Below are 15,762 nucleotides of genomic sequence, written 5' to 3'. Positions count from 1 at the left end.
CCATGGCTGCTAAGCCTGCACGTCCGGGGCCTGTGCTCTGCAACGGGAGAGGCCACAACAGTGAGAGGCCCACGTACCGCAAAAAAAAAAAAAAAAAAGATGTGGTACTCATATGCAATGGAATACTACTCAGCCATAAAAAAGCATGAAATAATGCCATTTGCAGCAACACAGATGGACCTAGAGATTTTTTTTTCACATCTTTATTGGAGTATAATTGCTTTACAATGGTGTGTTAGTTTCTGCTTCATAACAAAGTGAATCAGTTACACATATACATATGGTCCCATATCTCTTCCCTCTCGTGTTTCCCTCCCTCCCACCCTCCCTATCCCACCCCTCCAGGCGGTCAGTCACAAAGCACCGAGCTGATCTCCCTGTGCTATGCGGCTGCTTCCCATTAGCTATCTATCTTACGTTTGGTTGTGTATATATGTCCATGCCTCTCTCTCGCTTTGTCACAGCTTACCCTTCCTGCTCCCCATATCCTCAAGTCCATTCTCTAATAGGTCTGTGTCTTTATTCCTGTCTTACCCCTAGGTTCTTCATGACATTTCTTTTCTTAAATTCCATATATATGTGTGAGCATACGGTATTTGTCTTGCTCTTTCTGACATACTTCACTTTGTATGACAGACTCTAGGTCTATCCACCTCATTACAAATAGCTCAATTTCGTTTCTTTTTATGGCTGAGTAATATTCCATTGTATATATGTGCCACATCTTCTTTATCCATTCATCCGACGATGGACACTTAGGTTGTTTCCATCTCCGGGCTATTGTAAATAGAGCTGCAATGAACATTTTGGTACATGACTCTTTTTGAATTATGGTTTTTTCAGGGTATATGCCCAGTAGTGGGATTGCTGGGTCATATGGTAGTTCTATTTGTAGTTTTTTAAGGAACCTCCATACTGTTCTCCATACGGGCTGTATACATTCCCACCAGCAGTGCAGTGCAAGAGTGTTCCCTTTTCTCCACACCCTCTCCAGCATTTATTGTTTCTAGATGTTTTGAGGATGGCCATTCTGACTGGTGTGAGATGATATCTCATTGTAGTTCTGATTTGCATTTCTCTAGTGATTAATGATGTTGAGCATTCTTTCATGAGTTTGTTGGCAGTCTGTATATCTTCTTTGGAGAAATGTCTATTTAGGGCTTCTGCCCATTTTTGGATTGGGTTGTTTGTTTTCTTGTTATTGAGCTGCATGAGCTGCTTGTAAATTTTGGAGATTAATCCTTTGTCGGTTGCTTCATTTGCAAATATTTTCTCCCATTCTGAGGGTTGTCTTTTGGTCTTGTTTATGGTTTCCTTTGCTGTGCAAAAGCTTTGAAGTTTCATTAGGTCCCATTTGTTTATTTTTGTTTTTATTTCCATTTCTCGAGGAGGTGGGTCAGAAAGGATCTTGCTGTGATTTATGTCATAGAGTGTTCTGCCTATGTTTTCCTCTAAGAGTTTGATAGTTTCTGGCCTTACATTTAGGTCTTTAATCCACTTTGAGCTTATTTTTGTGTATGGTGTTAGGGAGTGATCTAATCTCATACTTTTACATGTACCTGTCCAGGTTTCCCAGCACCACTTATTGAAGAGGCTGTCCTTTCTCCACTGTACATTCCTGCCTCCTTTATCAAAGATAAGGTGACCATATGTGCGTGGGTTTACCTCTGGGCTTTCTATCGTGTTCCATTGAGATTATCATATTAAGTGAAGTAAGTCAGATAGAGAAAAAGAAATATCAGATGCTATCACTTATATGTGGAATCTAAAATACAACACAAATGAATTTATCTAGGAAACAGAAACAGACTCACAGACATAGAGAACAGACTTGCAGTTGCCAAGAGTGAGGAGGGGTGGGGGAGAGATGGATTGGGAGTTTGGGAATAGCAGATGCAAACTGTTATATATAGAATGGATAGACAACAAGGTCCTACTGTATAGCACAGGGAACTGTATTCAATACCCTGTGATAAAACATAATGGAAAAGAATATGAAAAAGAATGTGTATATATACATAACTGAATCACTTTGCTGCATGGCAGAAATTAACACAACATTGTAAATCAACTATATTTCAATAAAATTAATTTTTAAAAAAGAAGAAAGTCACCCAAAAAGGTTTTCCTTAAGTTGAAATAGTACTTATTCTTATCTATATCATCTAGAAGCTGTATTAGGAATATATTCACTGTGGAAATGACTTAGAATCTACTTACATGAAGGAAACTCAAGTCTAAATCCCAATTTGAGCTGAAAATCTCAAGTAAGTAATGAGCATATTTTTATATTTTTTATGTTTAATAAAAAGGCCATATAAATGGTTTGACTTCTAACAGTTACTACACAGATCTTACATTTGACATAATTTATGTCGAGTGTATAATTTGGGAAACAAGATCAGCACAAAAGCACCATGAAAGAGAAAAGACGATAACTGAAAGCATTCCAAACACCAGCACAGAGAGACTGGGCATCGTATAGTTCATGGTCATCCAGAAAGACATCTGGGAAATGGCACCATTTTAGAAGCTGTTCACGTGGCAGAGACATGGCTTAGTGAATACTGCCTCAGTTTCCCATGAACCTCCCTATGTGCTACAGGTAATGCAAAGGGTCCAGGATGGATGATGCTGCAGGCAGTGGGCTGCTTTAGAGGATCAAGCACCATGCTTGGGAGATTCACTGCTCTTATAATGAGAAGATGCAGACCTGCTCCTTGTCTGGGGGAGGTTGGCCTCTCATCTCTCAGGACTGCTGCTTCTCTAGCACACCCTGAGAATGGCCTGGATAAAATGCAGCTAGAGCCTTCACTCTTAGCCTATCCAGAAAGAGCACACAGGCACTCAAGGTCCATGTGGATTGCAACTCCCCACATATCTGGAGGGTATTTCAGTGGGTAAGGGAACCAAATAAAAACACTATTTAGGGGAGGATGCAGAGAAATTGGAACCCTTGTGGAAATGCAAAATGCTGCGGCCACTATAAAAAACAATATGAAGGTTCCTCAAAAAAAAGTAAAAATAGAATTAGCATAAGCTCCAGCAATTCCTCTGCCAGGTATATGTTCAAAACAACTGAAATCTGGATCTTGAAGGGTTATTTGTATACCCATGTTTATCACAGCATTATTCACAATAGCCAACAGGTACCAACAACCCAATTGTCCATAGATGGATGAATAGATCTCTTAGTCCATTCAAGTTGATATAACAAAATACCACAGACTGGGTGGTTTATAAACACTAGAAATTTATTGCTCACAGTTCTAGAGGCTGACAGTCTGAGATCAGGGTGCCAGCAAGTTTGGGTGAGGGCCCTCTTCTGGGTCTCAGACCTCTGTTGCATTCTCTCATGCTGGAATCAGGTAGGGATCTCTCTGGAGTCTCCTTATGAGTCACTAAGCCCTTTCTTAGTGGAAGACTTAGTCACTTCCCAAAACCCCCTACCTACTAATACTATCACCTTAAGGGGTTAGGATTTCAACGTATGAATTCTGGTGGGAAACAAACATTCAGACCATAGCAACTGATAAACAAAATCTGGTATATACATACAATAGAGTATTATGCAGCCCTAAAAATAAGGAAATTCTGTCATGTGCTATAATATGGATACTCAAGGACATTATGCTACTTGAAATAAACCATCACAAAAGGACAAATACTGTATGATTCCACTAATATGAAGTATATAAGGTAGTCAAAATCATTGAAACAGATAGTAGAGAGACGGTTGCCAAGGGCTGAGGGGATGGGGAGGGAAATTTGTGTTTACTGGGTTTAAGTTTGTTTTACAAGATGAGAAAGATTTAGAGATCTATTCCACAACAATGTGAATATACTTAACACCACTGAACCGTACACTTAAAAATGGTAAGGATGGTAAATTTAATGTTATTTTTTTACCACAATTAAAAAACTATTTTGTATTTCCTTTGTTTTTTTTTCCTCTAATCCTTTCAAAACCTGGTATTAAATTGAACAGCAATATATGCACGTAGTTTAAAATACCATTCATCGCGTACTCATGGCATATCTTTACCCAGAATGAGAAATGCTATTAATAATTTATCTTGTATACTTCCAGAAATAGTCTATATATATGTACATGCACATATACGTATATGTTCATCTTGGAAATTTCTAATGGAAGCACAATAAATACATCCCTTTTTCTAGCTGTAAAAAAAAATGTTTCTTATGTCTCTTATTATGAATAAATGTATTTGATAATCTTATACACACGAAACTTAAATAATGTTTTAAACCAATGTTACCTCAAATAAATAAATAGATCAATTAAGTAGCCTCATTGTTTTCAAAGGAATGAATTCCATATAATATTATATTATTCCATAAAATGGAGTATCATAATTTATTTGTGTTCACCTACTGACAGAAAACTGGATCTTGACTGTAAACAAGGCACTTAGTTTTCTCACAGGCACTTTCTGTGCACCTCTGAGTGTTCCTGTAGGACTAACTCCTAGAAGTGGAATTGTTACTTGGTGTAGACGATATACTGACAGGACTTAGAAGCATTGTTCCTTTTGCACTGTCATCTTCAGCGCTCTAAATAGTGGGTGCTTTTGAACACTTAAGTTTATAGAAATTGTCCTCCAAGGACGTGCATAATGCTGTGATAAACATGGGTGTACAAACATCTCTTCAAGATCCCGCTTTGGGTATATACTTTGGGCATATACCCATCTAATGCCATTTTTTGCTCCTACCGGCGCTGTCTGAGAGTGCCTGCTTCCCATGCCCTAAGGAAGAGGATACCCATCCTGTATCATCACTTTATTCATCTCTAACATGAATCCTCTGTACTGTGGTAAGGTGGTTTGAGTGTGGGCCCTGCAGCCAGACAGCTGGGGTTCAAATCCTTGTTACATCACTAACTAGTTCTGTGATTTGAGGATGGTGAACTTGAACTTTTCATGCCTCAGTGTCCTTTTCTGTAAACTGGGCATAAGAGGGCTGTTGTGAGGATGTGTTTAATAAATATGTCTAAAGCACATGAAGCAGTGTCAGGCACTCACTAAGTACTCAGTATAACACTTCTTATTGGTTTAATATTTTTCTTTAAATTGATTCTCTTTTTAACCTTAGTTTTATGCTAAATGCTATGTAATAATATCATAGATCAGATGTGTACTATTTATATCTTATTTTGAAAGACATCAAATTACATGCATACATTTTAAATGAAAAGAAAGTTTTTCTAGGACACAATTTGAAAAGGACTGTCCTAAGCAAGAGTATTAGCAAAGGTTTTGTGCAGTTCAAGTGTGAGAGGTTACATTGTGTCACAATGATGTTGTAATTTTTATTTCTTCATACTGGATCCATACATCATACCTTAAATAGATACAAAGTAGACTAGACCAGGGGTAAGCAACCTAAACCCAGAACCAGCTGGCTGTGTGGCTTTTTAAATAAAGTTTTATTGGAACACTGCCACACTCGTTCATTTACATATTGCTTCTGGCTACTTTCACACAACAGCAGAGTTGAGCCGTCACAACAGAGACTGCATGGCCTACAAAACCCAAAATATTTATTATCTGTCCCTTTATAGAGAAAGTTGGCTGGCCCCTGGTCTAAACCAATATTTCTCTCTGTCTGAGACCCTTCAACATGCTTGAACAGCACCCAGCTTCTCAACTGCTGCCCTTATCTTAACTACTCTGAAAAAGTTTGAGGTTTGCTGATCAGAAATTCTCAACATCTCAGAGTTTTGAGACTGTGATATTAATATTAAAAAAAGTACTCAAAGCCTGTTTTCCTCTTTTGCAAAATTTTAAAATTTCATCATTGCTTTTGTCTATACAAATTTATAAAATGTGGTCTGCATCAAAGGCAGAAAATTGTTCTAACTGTTAAGTGGCATAGGACTGCAGAGTGCAGAAACCATAGGAGTTATCAAGGGCTGTGAACACTCCACCTCTGCTGTGGGCCATTTTCTCAAGATCCCAATTAGTTTGGTACCAAACCACTTGAGTCTTTTATGTCAAAACAACAGACCCAGGAAATCACCCATGAACAGCCTGAAGGACACACCATATCTGTGCATTCTGTACATTTACATTTTGTGTGCAAATTGTAGAATTTGTAGACTTTGACTGTCGTTCCCTATGAGACCCACTATTAGTACAACATCCTATGAAGCTAAGCTGCCAGAACTGCAGTCATGAGGAAGAATTTCCATGAAATCCTGGTGAGATGCTCCCTGAGCTGTCCTGCCTTTCACCTTCCTAAAACTTGGCTCAGCAACACTTCTTTTCAATGAGTCTGCTGCCGGAGCACCTTTTTTTGTAAAAATTCACTTTTTCCATCATTTACTTTTCTTGATTAAAGACAATATATTTGCCATCTCCCAAATGAATAAAAAATTCTACTTGTAAAGCTATTTCCCCCACAACTCTGCCATACTCTGTTCATATTACTGTTTAAGATTTACCTTTTTCATAAAATATATCCTAATTTCCATATATCTCTAATAACACCACTTCTGCAACTACTTCATTCTATGAAAAGTAAAACTGTAATTTGTAAGATGTCTCAAGAGTTGCTATTTATTCTGCTACATATTTAAAATTCTACTCACCACCACATCCCTCCCTCCCAACCTGATAACACGTGGCAATTCAAATGAGCAAAATCGTTACTTTTGCAAAGCAGTAAAGTAGGTACAAAGGATATTGGGATAAACAAGCTGTAGTCCCTGATGCCAGAACTGATGTGAAATAAGCACGAGGTGAATAAATATGGCAAGAGAAAAGTAACACTTGAGAAATAAAAATGAAAAATCCTAGGAGTAGAAAAAGAAGGGAGTGTCTACACAATGTTAGTACAGCGTAAAGGGGATATGAGTGAAGGTTTTCAGGTTGGGAAGGACTGTAATCAACAAATGGAAGGAAGGATGCTCCACAGCCACTGAATGCAGCTGGCCCTGGAAAGAGGCAGTTGTTACTGCATCCTAGATTTCCAGGGACCCATCGGTTACTTTGTGGTAGCAGCTCAGATGTCTCATTCACTTCTCTACCTCAACCTTTTCAGCTGCTCTGAGAGTTTTCGACAGACCAAATCCAGCTTTTATCTCTATTGTCACTGAGACCTGCAATGAAGGGCAAATGGAACCACCTCTCTCTTGGGTTCAGTAGGGCATCATCTTTGTACAACTTTGTGGGGAAAAAGTGTCACGCCTCTTGTTACACTTAGGCTTGGCACCGAAAGCCTCCCATCACACAAGCAGCATCACACAGTGGGCTAAGTTTTAACTAACCATCTGGGTTGAGGTCTGTTAGAGAGTAGCAACTTTTCCTTAACTCAGTCTAACAACTCCTTATTGAGAATCTGTAATAGGCCTGGCCCTCTGAGGAGATTAATCCCTAACCTAATGGCTCTCAGAGCCCAGGAGGGGGAGACATGTACAGAAAATTCAACTGTGGTCCACAGTGGTAAGTGCAATCAACAAGACTGTCCATGGTACAAAGTCACTGCCTCGGGGAACAATGTGTTTGACGTAATGAGGTGAATGGTTAGGAAGGAGAGGGCCGTGTCCCTGACAAGGCCAAGTACATGGAAGAGCTCGATACAGAATCATTGCAATGCTGCTCCTATTCTGACCAAAACCACCCAGTCTCAGAGCCAAACTTGAAATCAGCAAGCCTGGAGCTGGCACAAGCCCCAGACAGCCAAGGCACACTCTGCAGACCTTCTTTGCAACCTCCTACCTGACGTGGGGCTTGGCTCTGTTGAGTCATCAACTCATTAGCCATAAATGTATTAACCTAGACCTGAAATAAACCAACATATATTTAAATGACTGAATTAGCAGGAATCTCTGTCAAGAGAATTTCCGCTCCTTCTACCAATAGAGCTTCACACTTAGCAGAGTGTCTGCTTCCTTACATACAAACCCTCCTTATCTCTGAGTCCAGTTTTTCTTATTATGATTTGACACTGTTCTTATCCCTCTTTATTTTGAAACTACACAGTCATATGATCTTTCTATTTATACCAAGTAAACATAATTCTTTTAAACCTGAATCCAATATTCTTTATTAATTTGATTATGCAATATTTCAAACATCCCCCCAAAACAGATAGACATGTACTGATAATCTAGATTTATTTTAACAAGGTAAATATTTTGCCATATGTGCAACAGTTCTTTCTCTTAAATAAATGAAGTGGTGCAGGTATAACAAACGGTCCCCATCCCAACGGCCATGCTTCCAGTATTTCCCTGTCTTTTTTCTGCCCTGCAAATTTGGGGTCACCTTTGTTGCTCTCTTAGAGCACTGTGAGATTGTTGTGAAACTTTCAAAACAATATTAATTAGCCTCATTAATTAGTCTACTTGGTGTTCTAGGTTGGAAATGATCTAAAGAAGAACAAAGTTTCAAACGATTTGCTATGTCTACCTTATATTCATTTAAGGACATACTGCTACCTATTTTTTCAAGGTGAAAGAAATCTATTAAATAGAATTATTTACACTAGAACTTATGTTTATTTCAAGTAATTTCTTTTCTTATTTTTCTCAAATATATTTTGCCAGTCCTTTCTTAGAAGAATGCCTTTTTCACACAAAGGGCCTACATAGGAAGAAAAATCCACTTAAATTCAAAATGCATCTTGAATAACAATTTCCATCTTCAATTCATAAAGGATATAATGAATTAGAGTTCTGAATTAGAGTTCTGATGAGTTTTTAATATGAAGAATAAATTCCTATTGAATGCAGAGTATAGAGATTCAGGAAATATTATAGTTCTCAAAGATAGGACTAACTTTAACCACTTGATTGTTATTCACTGATAACAATGAGAAAATACCTGGGCTCCACCCCCCTAGGTTGGTGACTATCAGGGAAAAAGAGGGTGTCTTGCAGTCAAAGGGCACTGGAGCAAGGTTCCTGAGGTCCTGTTAACAGAGAGCATCACCTGTTCAGGCTAACACGTGCGTGGGATAAGCTGCATCCTGGAGCAGGGGGCACAGTCCCCTCTGATCCAGGCAGCTAGAGGATAGTTAAGGGGCAAAACAATTTCCCCCAAAGATGGGACTTGGTTCATCCCAGTCAGTGCTTCTCACAATCTAGCTTGTACTGGAATCACCTGCTCATCTTGTTAAAATGCAGATTCTATTCAATAGGTTGGGGTGGGGGCTGAGATTCCATATTTGTATCAAGATCCCAGGTGATGCTGCTGGTCCGTAGGTTACATGTTGAGTAGCAGGACTCATAGCAATCTAGGTCCTTTAATTCATAGAGAAAAAGGGAAGGCGAGGAGTAGAAAGGTAAGATGTATAAGAAGAGGAAAGCAGAGAAATAGAAAAGAAAGCAACAGGTCATGGAGAGAGAGTGAAAGAGAGAGAGAGAGAGACAAGGAACAGGAAATCTGATAATATGGCCCTCCCAGCATCCCTCCCTTCTAAGTGCCCCCATTAGGGTGGACATAAAGTCTTTACATGGCCCCACCCACCAATCCAGGGGCTTCGGTGCTAAGTGTAGGGTGGGCTGGGAGCCGTCCTGATCAGATTAGCTCTTCACAGGTGGTGAGATCTGAGACTCCCCTCAGCCAGAGCCAAGTAAGTCTGAGCCTTTCCTCAGATTTTTGAACCAATATAGGAAAATGAATGCCAGAAGCTAATCCACAGAAGACACAGGGCAGGGCTGCCTCTTAGTTACACACATGCCAGAGACCCAGCTAAATCCTCCCTTCTCCGTGTGGTCGGATTCCCAAATTACCTAGACTGATTCAAGTTGATTTTCTAGAATTTGTAACAATACAGATAGAAGAGGGATATAGGGAAAAATGGAGAGAGGAGAGAGAAATAAGGAGAAAAATGTTTAATGATAGGTGAAAAAAATAGATAAGGAAAGAATAGAAGGATAGAGGAGAAGAGGGAGAAATAGTAAGATGAGAATGAAGACAAGGTATTGATAAAATAGAAGAAAAAACACCCAAGAATTGCAGGAGGAAAGGTCCCCATGGTCAACAGGGACCCAGTGGTCCCTGGGCCAGAGGAGCCTCAACAGAGGACACCATTGCAGTGGACACCATTAGCCACGGTCTCCCGAGAGGAGAGGGCTCTCATAGCATCAGCCCATCGTTCCCAAACAACTGGAATGGGGAGGGAGAAGAGACAGAGTCAGGGCAGGCAGGTGGCCTGGGAAGGACAAGGCTTGCTATAGGGTCCGAAGAAGACCAAATAGGTGTCCGGGAGGGTAGTGATGGAGCTGCCCCAACACCCCTCTAGAATACTGCCAGCGCTGTAGACTGCCCACTCACGGACCTCTCCTGCCCACCAGGGAGGCTCACAGAGCCAGACTCAGAGCAGGACAGTGGTTGGAGCCCACACCTCTCCCCAGCCCGGTCCAGAGGCCCCCAGGGAGCTCAGAGCTCACATTAGCTTGCAGGTAAGAATCCTGGTTCGCAAGCGCTGCCCCACAAAATTCTTGTAATGAATCTAAGAGTCAAAGTAGATTGATGTAAGTGCTTGCTGACATATTCTCAGGGAAACAGTAGAAAATAAACATCAGTGAACTTTGTCAGGGATCACTGATCTGTTGCATTGCTCACTTCAATGCTGTTCTATGATCCTCAGTGTCCTAAGACTCTGGTTATTTTCTGATTTAGTCGGGCTGAAGTTGCAAACTCATCTTCTAAGTCCTATAGATGTTTAGCATCAAGCTTGGTCAAGCCACCTGGTTTACTAAATGACCGATATAAACCATGATTGTTCACATCGTATAGGAAACGCACCCCTTCTAAACTTGTTCAGGGATACTTCTTCCACTACATTTCAAGTGAGGACATTTACTCTGCACATCAAAAGAGTTTGTATGTCCTGAGATGTAGTGCATCCCTTGGTGAGAGATGGTGATGCCTTTTCTGTCATGTAAGACACATTCCTATATTTCCATTTAAATAAAACCCTTTTGGAATGTATTTCACAGATCTGAGTATTTAATTTATTTGGTTATTTTCACATAGAAATCCAGTTCAGCCATGGAAGCAGTAACTCATTAAGAAAAAAATATTAAAGTGGAACACATCACCAGTGAAGAACATAATTTCTTTTTTTAAGAAAATTAATTTGGATAACTAACCTTCAGTAACTGGACCTGCAGTCCTCAAATCCTTTAATCAAAGACTTTGTGGCTAGCCATGTCTCAATTTTATAATTTTGAGAATTTAGAGAGGTATACATTGCATTTCACATATTAATTAATATTCCATGGCAAACATGTGGCAAACATATGGACAACTTGCCCAAAGTAACATAAGTAAAGACCTTTTGTCTTATTATCATCTCATGTCCATTTTCAGTAAGGAGTTAGGATAGCCCTTTCTCAGTTTTCGGAATTTGGAAAGAGTTAACATGTATTAGTGGACAAAGTTAGCACAGACAGCAGATAGACCCAGAAGAACAAGAAAAGTCATTAAAAAAAATTACGACAGGGAGAATAGCCACAAAACTTTTAAGGCCAGAGAACTTTCTTTCTTTTTTTTTTTTTTTTTTTTTTGCGGTACGCGGGCCTCTCACTGTTGTGGCCTCTCCCATTGCGGAGCACAGGCTCCGGACGCGCAGGCTCAGCGGCCGTGGCTCACGGGCCCAGCTGCTCCGCGGCGTGTGAGATCCTCCTGGACCAGGGCACGAACCCGTGTCCCCTGCATCGGCAGGCGGACTCTCAACCACTGCGCCACCAGGGAAGCCCTGGACTTTCTTATAAAAGTAGGAGGCTTTCTGAGAAGAAAGCCAATACACAGTCTTCCTTGATGGGGGTCAAGGTTACATCAGCGAGGCCACAAGCTGGGGACACTGCTGTGGGTGAGAGTTACACTAGTGATGGCGGGGCAGCAGCCTCTCAGGGGAGACACCTGTGACACACCAACTGCGAGCAGGTGCTCAGATACCCCTGCCACATGACTTCATATGACTCTGGAAAACATCTTCAGATCCAATGAGAAATGTGTTTGCTGGGAAAGGATACCAAATGCAGAAAGAAAAAAAAAAATCAGAGGTGTATAAATACAGTGGGGTGGGCAGAAAGGCTTCAAAGATGTCCAGGCCCTAAAGAAAGGAACTGTGAATATGTTACTTTGCATGGCAAAAGGGATTCTGCAGATGGGATTATGGTTAGGAAGACTGTCCTGGATTATCCAAGTTGATCCAGTCTAACCACATGAGCCCCCTTAAAGTAGAGGACTTTCTCCAGCTAGAAGAAGAGGAAGTCAGAGAGATGCAGCAGAAGGAGAACAAGAACAAAGAGCGATTTAAAGATGAAAGGGACTTGACCCGCTGCTGCAAGAACAGGCCACACAGAAAGCATAAGGGATGTGGGAAACCTCTAGGAGCAAAGACCAGCCCCCAGCTGACAGCCTACAGGAGATCAGTGTCTCAGTCCTACACCCACAAGGAACTTAGTGAGTGTGTATGCAGGAGCATCAGGAGGGCAGTCCTGACTGCTGCCCTCTGAAAGGCCTGCTTGTAAGGCTGGCCCATTCCCAAGACTCTAATGATAAAGGTGGCTTACTGTGCCTAATGTTTGTTCAAACAGTGTGGTTCATACTCAATACCTGCCTTCCTTCTGGAAGTCTGGAATTTTGTTACATGCAAGGCAGAGGGTGCCTACATGAGCAGCCTGCAGTACATGAGCTCCCCCGGTTGGTAATATTCCATGTGGGTTGCTATAACTCACTGCTGGGGGATTAAGCTAGCCCCGTATGACTTCCCTGGGAGAGGACTGTAGAAACTTGGGCCTGATTTCCTATGGACTTTACCCCATGCACCCTCTTCCTTTGCTCCTTTTGCTCTGTGTCCTTTCACTGTGCTAAATCATAGCTGTATGACTACACACTGGTCCTGTGAATCCTCCCAGCAAATCATGGAACCTGGGGAAGGTTCTGGGAATCTCCAGACACCTTGAAGGACAAGTCTTCCCCAGAGCCTCCAGGAAAAATGCCCTAAGCAGAGAACCCAGCCAGGTCTACTGTATTTTAGACCTACAGAACTATGACATAATAACTCTGTCTTGTATTAGGTCACTAAATCCATGAAAATTTGTGGAAGCAGTGATAGGAAATTAAGTAAATGGCATCACGAATAAACATATTACTTTCACTAATGAAGAGTATAATATCTCAAGGAAATTTTTTAAAATCTTAAATTCATTCTCAAGTTAACATCAGCAATTCATATCTAAAACAACCACCTGAAGAAGGGGTAGAACCTCTGGTAAGGTGTATGGTTGACTTTTAAGAGCAGCTGACATTTTGTGAGAGGTCTGGAAAGCAGCCAAACCAGCCCAATCTTTTTAAAGAAACTGTGAGTATAATGTCAGAATCATCAACTAGTGTGATTTACTGCTGTCAATGCCAGTTTGTATAGTCGGGCCCAGATTAGGAGATGAATTCACTTAACCCAGGGTGGTGCACGCGGAAGACGTGAGGATGAGCCCTTTTCCTAAAGGAGCTCAAAATGTGAGAGGAGAAACACCTGCACTTCAAGGATCACTAAGCTGAGACCAAGGGCTACAGAGAAGCACAGAGCAGGGAGCTAAGGAAGGCATCCTACCAGAACGTAGATTCCACTCATTCATTTTAATTCAGCGAACATTTACCAACGTGCTTGCCCCAGGCACAATGAAGTGCTGGGGACACAGGGAGGGATGCAAACTCAGCAGGAGTGTAAGGCAGGGCACTCTACCCATGTTTACTGTGTGATAGGATGGATAGGATTGAGGGGTCCACTTCTGTCCTCACCTGCATGATCTAGGATTAATAATGCCACTGTATTCTTTTTTTTTTTTTTTTGCGGTACGCGGGGCCTCTCACTGTTGTGGCCTCTCCCGTTGCAGAGCACAGGCTCTGGACGCGCAGGCTCAGCGGCCATGGCTCACAGGCCCAGCCGCTCTGCGGCATGTGGGATCTTCCCGGACCGGGGCACGAACCCGCGTCCCCTGCATCGGCAGGCGGACCCTCAACCACTGCGCCACCAGGGAAGCCCGCCACTGTATTCTTGACCCTACTTCCCTAAGGGTGCCTGACCTTTAAAGAAATCAGCAGATGGTGATGCTTACATATGATTCCTCTCCAACCTGATTAACTAAAAACAAGAATTTTTAGAGTTGCTCAATCAGATGGGATTGGAGCAGGGCGAAAATATGAACCTTAATTAATACAATGAAGAATAAGTAGGCATTAACTATTAGTTAACTAATTTTGAAAAATAATATTTAATTTTGAACAAAAGTTCCCTAAGTAAGTAGATGTTTCACTAAGCTTTAACTTACTTAAGCAATATTGACCTTAACCCTGCTTCGGACTTGGTGTTCTTAGAATGAGCACAGCATTAATATCTGCTTCTGATCATACACATGGCAACTACTTGTTTAGAAACCCTAGGTCAGCCAGCCCTAAAAGCACTCACATATCCCCTCCCACTTTGTTCTTTTATCTAGTATTAGACAACTAACTAGTTTTTCTTGATTCAATTTGCATCAACATTTATTGACTAACTAATAAAAGCTCCAGGGATAAGAAATTAAGTAGAACACAATCTATTAAGTTATAATAAGTTACAGAGTTCTAAGGAAATTCAAATGAGGGCAGTTACCCAACGAATATTATCATTTTGCTGCCTATTAGTTTTATAGATAAGCTATGTGCTAAGACATAACAGCTTTTTAGCTGACAATTTTCTTCTTACCCTGAATTAAGAAAAAAAAATTTTTAAGTTATACAACATTCTTAGCCTAAATTAAATGGAAGATACACTGTGTATTTTTTATTGTGGTAAGATATACATAACAAAAAGTTTAGCATTTTAGCCACTTTTAAGTGTACAGTTCTGGACATTAACATTCACATTGTTGTGCAAACATCACCACCCTCCATCTCAAAACTTTTTCATCTTCTCAAACTGAAACTTTGTCTCCATTAAAGCACTTACAGGCCATTCCTCCCTTTCCCCGGCTCTTGGCGACCCTCTAAATTATATTTTTAATAAGAAGAAAAAAGTAATCTCTTCTCCACCTGATGAATCTTCTTCAGGCCACACCCCATCAGCCAATTGCAAACCTGCTGCAGACCTTTACAACACTCCACTTTTAGAGCTTCTCATTCAGAGCAGACTGTGATTTAAAGGTATGAAATGCTAAATATATAATAAATTACATATATTTTAATATTCAAAAAGTTAAGCAAACAAAATTTAATTCTTCTAAAAGGAGCATGGATATGTAATCAGAAGTAGAAACTATGTCCCTGATGTAAAATAGTTATGATTCCAAAGAATCCTAGGGATCTATTGTCCATAAATTACAAAGGGCCACATGGTGCCCAAGTTCCTGTTGGAGAAGGAACTCAACACATCCCTCAACAAGTCCTCCACAGAGAGACTCTCCATTACATTTTTTTTTTTTAACATGATCAGGGTCTTTCAGAAATTTCATTTTATCAGAGGGCATAGAGAAAATGAACTTGCTTTATTTAAAAATGCTGAGGCAATATAAACTATTGTGTTTGTTATAAAACAAAAATAAAATCAGTTGTATGTGACTTATTTATTCCTTAGACTTCACACTATTTAAAGGAATAATGGGAAGACATTTTCAATATTTCGCTACATGATAAAATTGTTTTACTTATTTCATGAATTAGCCATGGACGGTGTATTCTGGAATGTCACATGTGGCTTACATTCAGTGGAAACATTTTCAGGTAACTGAGGAGGCTCTGTTTC

The 15,762-nt window shown here is 40.5% G+C and overlaps 1 protein-coding gene across 2 annotated transcripts in view; it reads right to left on the bottom strand.

Annotated features, from left to right (window-relative positions):
- The window catches only part of LOC132523003 (contactin-associated protein-like 3), a 187,138-nt gene that overhangs the window by 125,991 nt on the left and 45,385 nt on the right, over nt 1–15,762 (bottom strand). The gene's annotated exons all lie outside the window — the stretch shown is intronic.

The sequence above is a fragment of the Lagenorhynchus albirostris genome, chromosome 7 (genome assembly GCF_949774975.1).
Source record: "Lagenorhynchus albirostris chromosome 7, mLagAlb1.1, whole genome shotgun sequence".
Classification (NCBI taxonomy): domain Eukaryota; kingdom Metazoa; phylum Chordata; class Mammalia; order Artiodactyla; family Delphinidae; genus Lagenorhynchus; species Lagenorhynchus albirostris.
This window is presented reverse-complemented; position numbering and strand designations above follow the sequence as displayed.